Consider the following 10,268-nt stretch of genomic DNA (forward strand, 5'->3'; position numbering starts at 1 on the left):
TGGGCAGAAAATTACATTTAAACAAAATTCCCAGCCGATGGTAGCGTGCAGATAACTGGTCTGTTGTTGTTTGTCTAATGTGGGTTTTTTACATAAAGCAGTTCTGAAAACAAAACATGAAATGCCAAACCCTCATTGAGTTCAGCATAAAATTGGCAGCTTGGGGCAAGAGCTTCCTGGTCAGTTACTAAAGCAGACTTTAACTTTCCCATTTGAATAAAATTCTTGCAATTTCCCAAGATCTCTTGTTAGTATCTCCCTATTTTTGTACCTCAAAACCTATATTTGATACAATTTTCTTTTGCTTATACACAGAGTTTGGCTCTATTCCCACTAGAAATCTAAGCTGAAGAACTAGTCCTTAATAATGCCCATAAATAATTGAGTGAGATTTCCAGTTTATTCTTAAATACAAATCATAAGATTAATATTTGCTTTTTAGTGTGGCCAACTTATATTATTCTATTACAACAATTTATGAGCCTGATTTGACAGAGTTTTTAGTGCAGTCAATTATTCTGATTGTCAGTAGACATTCTGCTTGAGTAAGGGCTGTAGCGTTCAGCTACTGCAGATGACAAATGTTCTGGATTCCAATCCAGTTGCTGCCGTTGACATTCTGAGCTAATCTTTTTGCCTCTGTGTCCTCCAGGAGAAAGTGCAGCTCCTAAAGCCAAACGTGTCCTCAAGGATACAGGACGAGTAAACATAATTATCGTAAAATGCTTTAGAAGTAGAGAAGGATATTGCGTGCTACATCCTGAACAATTCCAGATTAGATGCAAAAAATTCTCATCTCAACTGAGAAAACTGATTCCTGGCCTCACTTAAGGCCATGGCTCTCCACATAGATTTCACTGGGGTATGTTTAAGGTGCCCAGGCCTCTCACTGAATCAGGATATCTGGACGTAGGGGGTGTGGGGGTCCTCTCTGCATGCAATTTTTTATCTCCTTTCAAGGAGAATAAAGAGGCATTGCCCAACCATGATCTGATGGAAGTGTGCTAATGTTTGCATGTGCTCTCTCATTTAGTCTTTATAACACTGCTAGTCTTATTTTACAGATAAGGAAATAGAGATTTAGAATTCAGATGCTTCAAACTAGCTAAGGTCACGGTTTCCCAACGCACAGCCTGAATATAACGCAGCCCTCTCTGTGTCCCCAGTCTCCAGGTCTGTTCCTCTTCTGCTAGGCCTCCCTACGTGAGCATTTACAAACCTGCCAAAGAAAAAGAACTTGGCAAAGAACTGGAGGGGGTAGCAGTGCCTTCATACCAGCACCAGTTCCATCTGCTGCTCTCACTTGGGTTTCAAGCTCCTGTGAACTGTCAGGAGTGTTCCAGGAAAGGCCTCTTGAGTCAGGTTCCCACCATTGCTTATCTCTGTGGCCTTCTGTGGCTCTGAGTAGACAAACTAAGGGTTCAAAACGGATGCCATTTGAACACAGGGTTCTGTTTAAGCAAGATATCTCCATGCATGGCCAATAGAAACAATGATTTGCGGATCTGGTTTCACAAGATTCTACTAAAATGAAAATCCCATGGAACAGATGGAACCCTAAGTCTCTGTCCATAATGTAGTAAATATTTATAACAAAAAGTTTGTTTTGATGCTGGCATTTGTGCTGTGACTACATTTGAAGACTATGAGGGATTTTCCCAAAAGGCATTTATTTGATTGTGAAGAACATGTGTCTATGCTTTTTGGTTCAATCACAAGTCTCCTCAGAAAGAGGAAGATGATTGTCAGCAGGGACTCGACATTTTGGGGGAAGAGGTTAGAGTGAGACAAAGGTGAACCTCTATTTATAAGAGGGATAGGGAACACCGAAGAGAGAAAGTGTGAATTGAAGGGCAATGTCACACAATGGAAAGCATGAGCTTTGTAATTAGAAAAATTGGGATTTGAAGCCTGCCTTTGCCTATGTAAACAATTATTTATTTAATGAGTTTAAATCCTGAGCTAGGTACTGAGTTAGGTATTAGGCAAACAGACATAAATAAGAAATAGTTCCTGGGAGCACACAATCTAGAAATGTATATACATTTAAAAGTGTTTAAATGTGTGATGGCTAAGCACAGTGATAATGACCTTTATTGGGTACTAGGGAGGCCCATAGAAGAGACTTCTAAAAAGTCCTAGGAGGAGGGCAGATCAGGAAGCCTCGCTTACTGTTGACTTTGGGTGAGCTAATGTAAGTATCAGTTTTCCCCAGCTGGTAATAATTATCTTGCTGGATTGTTGTGAGAATTGAATTAAATAAGTCATATACAACATCTACTATGGTATCAGGCAAATAGTAGAATTTCTAGAAATAGTTATTATGTTAATAATGATGATTGTGATAACAAAGATGGTATTGACATGAAGGACAAATGGGTCAAAGAACAAGAGACTCTAGTGGTTGGAAGAGCCAATTTTTTGTCACTCAGAATTAGGCCAAGTGCCCATGTCTCTCCTTTGTGCTCTGAGCTCACTGCACTGTATTGTTTAATTCCATTAAATTGTGAGCTCCCTAAAGACAGGCAGAATAACTCTGTCTTAGGAACCACTGTGACTTCAGAATTTAGCCTCAATCTTAATCCATGGTAGTCTCCATATATGTTCATGGAGGGAAAGATATGGCAGAGAAAGGAAAGATGGAAAGAGAAACAGGTGAAAGGAAGAAGGGAGAAATCAAGAAAAATTATTGTTCAAGGACACTAAATGCTGCTGTTCCCTCACCTCTATTTTATGTTTCATAGCAACACCTTCATGATCTTTTTCCACACCTATCCTCCTCTAACCAGGTACCATAGACAATATCAGCCCTGATTTCCTCTATCTGGGTTGAAATTCCAGCCATGCCACATACTGAGTTATATGGGCTTATGTAAGTTCTTCATCTCTTTGAGTCAAGTGAGGATAAATCCAGTTGAACATTGGCATATTGAAATGTACATTAAGTCCACTTCTTCCTGAAAGTCTATTATAATTACAGTGAACATTTTTTAATGGGAGAGGTGGTAAACGTATAAGAACAAAGGTGATAGCACAGTACAGTTTAAAATTTTTTGGAAGTTGGAAAACCCATGGAACAAAGATAATTGGCTGAAAACTCAACTTGCAGGGGAGGAAGGGAAAAGACAGCTGGTCTTCATTTATACATTTCCCCTTGGTTCTTAAAATATGACAATGTAATGAAATATATTTATAATATAAAACATACAGAGTAAGGACATCCCCTTCTATCCAGTGCCCAGTGAGTTTACCTGCTCTAAATGCTGGGCCACTGGCAAGAAAGAGAGACGTACTTTGGAGTATTTTTTTCCTTCCTTCAGCCCCAACCTAGAAGCTGTTACTGTTTTAGTCAAGTGGAAACCAATATGATGAAAGGCCTTTTAGCCATACAGATGGAGATTTTTACATATTTTTTCTCTCCTGAAGCTACAAGAGCTTGAAGGAGGAACTAGGCTGTGCCCAACATACAACTCTCTTGTGATCAGCTGTTTAGAAACTGTGACCCTCCTTATCATTCTCCATCCTTGGCAAGCTAAATAAACCATTTCATTGTTATTGCTACCATTGTCACTATTGTTTTTGCCGCAAATTTAATCTCATCTATACTTCACTAAACCTAGAGTTTCCTTTGGAAAGAAAACACTTCTGTGAGTTTAAGACAAGAAAACAAATGTTCCGAAAAATGGACTTTGCAAGGTGGTACAGAGCTTTCTGCTCAGGTTGGTACCTCAAAGCAAGACATCCTGTTTCATGTGTTTCTTCTTCCCTGACCAAAAGTGTGGACCTCCGGGTCACTATGACAAAGATCAACAGAAAAATCAAAAGCGGTAGACTCACATCACAGCTCTTAGTCATGGCCAATCTACAGAGCCCAAGAGTGAGCACACAGGGTTTTAACTGTTGCACGCACTGGACTGGGGGGTTGGACACTTGCATCGTCATCCTAGCTCTGCCCTCAGAAATGCATGACTTTGCAGAGTCATCAGTCTGGGCTTTCGCTTCCTCCTCAGAGAAGCAAAGCTGGGTGCTGTCTGAGTTTCTTTACAACTTGAGTCCTGATCTTCCCCTTCCCGCTCCCTCCAGACTATAAATATCTGGGTCTGAGTCAACAGTGGCTGGAGTCTGCCCAGCTGCAGCTTGTCTTATAGCACTGGGCCAGCTCTGTAAGTCTCTGAGCCTTACTTTCCTGTTCCTTAAAGGGGCAAAACATCTGTACATTCCCCTAGTGTTGTTGTGAGGATTAAATGAGATAATGGAGTTCTGGCGTTGGCCACACCACCTGGCACAGAGTAACTTTTCCCCCACCCAGTGACAACATTCTCCCTCATCTCCCTTTTGAAGGCCAGAGGCCATGGTGGAAGGGGGGCTGGCGAGGCTTCCCCAGAAGTGAAGACTCTTGGACTAGTGATTAAATATTTTGCTGAATCCTCTGATGAGAATTTGGGGAGGGGAATGAACATGAGCAGCATTAGGGCAAAACTCTCGTGCTTAGGCCCAGGCAGCATGGCTCAGTGGTTAATTGTTGACCTGTGAAACAGGAGGTAAATGTTCAATTCCTGGTCAGGGCACATGCCTTGTTTGCAGACTCATCCCCAGTGGGGGGCATGAAGGAGGCAGCTGATCAATGATTCTCATCATTGATGTTTCTCATCTCTCTCTCCCTCTCCCTTCCTCTCTGATATATCTAAATTAAATATATACACCTCTCATGCCTAGAAAGATAGGATTAAAAACAAAACAAAAGATAGTGATGATAGTAACTGCAAGTTTCACAAGGACAAAATAAGTTTTTAAGAACTTGGTGACCTGTTCTATGAGAACCCAAAGGAGATGAGATGAATTCTTCACAATTATAAATATACTAGAGGTCCGGTGCACAACATTCGTGCACTGAGGGGGAGTTCCCTCAGCCTGGCCTGTGCCCTTTAGAAGTCCAGGAGCCCTTGGGGGATGTTCGACTGATGGCTTAGGCCTGCTACTCCCTCTCCTGCTTCCCCCCCCCACACCCCGCTTCCCAACATCCTTAGCGCTGCTGTGGAGGCAGGAGAGGCTCCCGCCACCACCTCTGGGCTCGGCTTGTGGCTGAGCGGTGCTCCCCCTGTGGGAGCACACTGATCACGAGGGGACAGCTCCTGTGTTGAGCATCTGCCCCCTGGTGGTCAGTGCACATCATAGCAACCAGTCTTTCTGCCATTCGGTCGATTTGCATATTACCCCTTTGTTATATAGGATAGCTCAGTCCCTAGAGCTATTGTTAAGGGCTCCATGCACACCCACACTCACACGCTCACATACACATGCTCACACACTCTCACACATATAGTCACTTGCTTGTCAACCCCCCCCCCCGTACCCCTCTTCCCATTTTCTTTTCTTTTTTTTTTTTATCTTCACTTGAGGATATTTTGCCATTGATTTTTAGAGAGAGGGAAAGACAAAGAGAAGTATCGATGTGAGAGAAGCCTGGGAAGAACCTGCAACTGAGGAACGTGCCTGTGGCCGAAATTGAACCCAGAACCCTTCAGTCCACAGGGTGACACTCTATCCATTAAGCCAAACTGGCAAGGGCTCTCTCTCTCTCTCTCTCTCTCTCTCTCTCTCTCTCTCTCTCTCTCTCTCACACACACACACACACACACACACATACACACACACTCTATCTTAGCTGGACTGATTAGGTTGCCTGCTCTGGCAAGGTTACAGTCATTGTTCATTATTCATAAAGTGTCATGGATGTCTAAGTTTCCTTACAATGGAAGTTCAGCTGAATAACAACAATAACAAGATAAAGGGGCTGCATTCTTGCCCTGAAGAGCATACAGTTGGAAACTCAACAGTTCAAAAAACTTAGGAATAGACTCTTGCTAGTTCTTAGAAATGTAGTTTGGAGAAACCACACACTCTTAGCAGGTGGGTGCAGGCACCGTACAGGTTTTCCAGGAGGATTTTGAGGTTTTATGAGTAGAGCCTTAAGTTATGGAAGGCTATTGTTCTCTCAGTGAAGGAAAAAAATAAAGGGGGAGCCTTAGAGAAAATAAGTTTGGTCCACTGCTAAATGCCCCCTGGCACCTGGACAAGTCCTAATCCAGGAACTCATGTCTCCTTTGAGGATGGAAATAAACAATGGCAGAGCACTTACCTCAAACCAGGCCCATTCACTCGCACTGCACTGTCTCCTCTGTGAGCTCTGTGAGTCGTCAGGCCCATTCTCCCAGCAGAGGAAAGATTGCTTGCTGTGCCCAGGATCACAGAAGGCTGCAGAGCTGCCATTTTGACCGCCCGGCTCTGATGCCTTTCCAGACCACTGTGCTGTTACTGGTTTCTGGACTACAACTATGGCAAAGCTTCCATCAACCCCCTCCTAATCCTTCTAGCTCATCTGCTTGTTCACTGAAGTCCAATAGGAAAGTATCTGGAGGTAGAACAACAGAGGGGGAGACTGTCAATACAGCAGAGGTGTACTGTTGTCAGCGTTGCTTGAAGACGTTAAGGCAGGGTAGGGGGCAGAGAGTCATCCCAGGCTAGACAGGCTCTTTCATTCAGCCTAGAGCACAGACTGTGCATGAAGTGATAATGTCAGGGCAGTCTCATGGGGGAGGCAAGACTGCCCAACCCTGTACAATATTACTTAGTGGTGTATACAGCACATGATAATAAAAAATACACTTATTGATTGACTGATGAACCAATCTTAGCCAATGCCCTGCAAGTGTGTGTGTCATTTACTAAACAAGGGACAGTTTTAAAAACTATAGATATTATTGATTTTTGAGAGAGAGAGATCAATGAAAGAGCAAAACATCGATTGGCTGCCTCCTGCACAGCACCTACCAGGGATCCAGCCCACAACCTGGGCATATCCTCTGACTAGGACTCAAAGTTGCAACCTTTTGGTGCACGGATGATGCCCAACCAACTGAGCCACTCCAGCCAGGGCAAGGGACAGTTCTTTTGGGGGATAAAAAAGCAGTGGCAGATTACACAGCTGCTTGGGAGGTTCAGTTTTTGGGGGAAACAACACCTCAGTCCTTACATAATATTGTTCTGCTGGCTGATCCCTGAAATTCTACCCTTAACACTCCAGCTCTTTAGCTTCCTTCATTCGCTTTGTTGATTTTATACTTACCCTGGGCCAGGACCTGCCTGGGCTGGGCTGGCGATACAGGTTGCAAGATGAGAATCTGCTCACTGTCCCAGGAGAAACATATAAGTGCATTGGCAATGAAGACATAGGAGTGAGACAGGAGGCAGCAAGCGCACATGCATGTGCCACAGGAAAGGAGATGTCTGCACCAGCAGAGGCAAGTGTGAGCGTGGCCCAGCTGGAAGAGGGTTCACTACAGGCAGCGCAGTGGGCAGGCAGGTCCCAAGACCCTGCTCTTCAGTGCCGAGGGTCCTGGAAGGAGAAGAGGCTGCATGAGGGAGTGATGTCATCATATTAGTATGTAAAAATGCAAATGAGGACAAAAACAAGGTGGTTGGACTATGTAATGCATTATGTCACTTCGATTCTCATATTATAAACATCCTTAGAAGGAATAATGATTTTTTTAAGTTACGCATTCTGTGGAGGGAATAAAGGAGTCAAAGATTAATTTTTGTGTTAAGAGAGGAAGGATATCAAAACAGGTCCAAGCACCTGATGGAAGTAGAAATGGGAGCTACTGGGGAAAGAAAGGTAGAAATTCATTAATTTTGCTTTATCTATCCGAAATTATTTTCCATGAATTTAAAACCCAATTTTAATCACAGTAGAATAACAGAGTATTCCTAGCAGAATTAGCCCCACCTGGAGATAAAATTTGAAGGAAGTTTTGGTGTCGTTTGTTTATGTTCCTATTTAGTCACCTTAAGAAATTATTAAAGTTGACGTTACCCATGCAAACAATTATTTTGAAAAGAGCCTCTAAAGCCTGTCAAACGCTTGTTGGCAGCCTGTTTCTGGTGTAGTGTTCTGACGGTACTGGTTTGTACCGGAAGTGCAGCCTTCATGTAGGCTTAGACTAGAGGAAAAGTAAGTGTCTATCAATCTTTCCCAGGTGTCAGCCACGTGGCAGGCACCATGCCAGGCCCCGGAATAGGGTGGTGAACAAACACGCAGAGTCTGAAGCTTCAGGGTTCTTAGGTGCCGGTGAGGGAAATAGACAAATGGAATTAAATAAAAAGGCAAATAGAATTTGCATTGTGAAGGAAAAACTGAGGAAGAGCTTAACGAGATAACAGGATTATTTGATATCAATTTCACACGGAGAGATTAGGACAGGCTTCAAAAGAAGGTGGTATGTAAGCTGGGAACTGGACTTAAGGAAGAACTAGCTAGAGGAAGTGTGAGAGAGAGTAGCTGGGGCAGAGAAAAAAGGATGGGTGCAGGAACATGACCCTTGCTATCACCGAGATATCTATGAAATACAGAAGAAGGGCAAGGAAGAAAGCTCTCAAAACCATGAAAAATGAAAACCAGCAGTTAAGTTTGAGCATGAGCCCTCACACAGAGGCCTTGCTCCCATGAACACCCGCAACCCTGACAATGGTGCGGCCAGTTGTTCGGTGACTGCACATACCTGAAAACTCATCAGTCAACACAAAAGACCATCCCTATGGTGGAATATAACATCACGGTGGCTTTAGTAATTTGGGAAAAGCAACCAAATGGGAAATGGTGAGAATTCGGTCCAAGTGAGCCAATATTCCATTATGATTATACAGAGAATGTGAAAACAAAAAATTCTGGTCGGGGGGTGGGGGGTGAGGGGGAGCAAGCATGCATGGGAAATTTGGATGAAATAATAGATCTGTCCTTTTATTTTCCTCGAATTGATCCATTGCCTTTGAATTCACTTTTACCTTCAGAGGTAGAGGAATTCTGTAGTCTTCTTGTTTTCCTAAAAGAAGAAAACAAGCCACTCTCTGCTTCCAGATTGCTTACCCCTAGGGAAACATGCTGCCAGGAGGTGGGAGGGCCCGAGGAAAGAAGTAGAGCATGAACTGCTCCTGAGGTATGGATGTCTTTCTCCATCTGACATTCAGAACAGGAGTTCGCAACCCACATTTGGAAAAAAAAAAAATCTACTTCAGTTATCAATTTGAAGTTAATCATAGAAATGCAAGAACTCTGAAAGTCTATAATTTTACTCTATCTTGCCCTCACTTCTCAAAAATCAAGCTAGCCATCATACTTCCATCTGGACTTCTTAATTGGTTGGAGGGTTATTAGTGTTAGGAAGTATATTGCTCCCCACTTAGCATCTGCATCATTGCTTTCCCAAGGTTCAGAGCCCTCGCAACCAGGTCGAGGTGAACATGGGCACTATGAGGCCTTAGATCACACGATACTGAAAGGAGCTTCATTTTCACTGTAATATAGCCATAAACTTGAAACCAAAGAGCATGCCATATGAATTAGTAGAAGGTCACATAAAGAAAAATTTGAATATCTTTCCTCCAAAGTGTCTCCTCCTATTTCCCAATAAGTCTTTGAATTTGTCCTTTATTGTGTAAGATTAGGAAAGATAACTACCTATCCCCTCCTGCCAGCTGCCGTTTCTGCTAGTCCCCTTAAGTGACAGCGTGGTTTCCATTTCTAACGGCTCTCTCCAGGTAAAGGACGTACTTTGGTTGAGAAGACTCGGCCTTTTTTGCAAAATCTTCTTAGATCTGATTCCCTTTCAAAATGAAAATCTGACATCACATCAAGAAGGAGCTTGGAACTGCTTACATTGGCTCCCTCTCAACGTCTCGTGTCAGGATAATGAAAAGTTACGTGCCTCCTGGACTGAAGGCTGACGGTCTGTCCTTCATGGCCTTCTACTTGCCATTGAAGGAAGTGAAGAAATAATTTTCGGAGGCCCTATTGATCTGGCATTGCATTAACTGTCTGCTGAGCCAAGCTATTTATTGACTAAATGCTAGATGGCCACATCTAATTAGCTCAGCTTTCCCAAGCAGATTTGAGGATAGGGTGAAAAGACACCAGCAACGGATTCTCTGAAGCTGTTACAGAGCTATCTGTGACTCCTAAAGTCTTCCCTATCTTCCAATTTCCAAGAGCTGAAAGGCGGTGCTTGATTCTTATTCACAAACAGCTACTTGCCCGGGGGAGCATGAAATTGTCCTTTGGAAAAAATGCTAGTCCACATGATAGAAATGTTTTTCTTTCATAGAGTCAGGTGATGGAGTTCATCTGGTAAGAGCAAGTCTTGTTCTATGTGGGGATTCCATTCGCGGCTCAGCCATCTATCTCATTTGACTAACATCCCCTTGGAAACCAC

The sequence above is a fragment of the Myotis myotis genome, unplaced genomic scaffold, assembly GCF_014108235.1.
Source record: "Myotis myotis isolate mMyoMyo1 unplaced genomic scaffold, mMyoMyo1.p scaffold_m19_p_9, whole genome shotgun sequence".
Lineage (NCBI taxonomy): Eukaryota > Metazoa > Chordata > Mammalia > Chiroptera > Vespertilionidae > Myotis > Myotis myotis.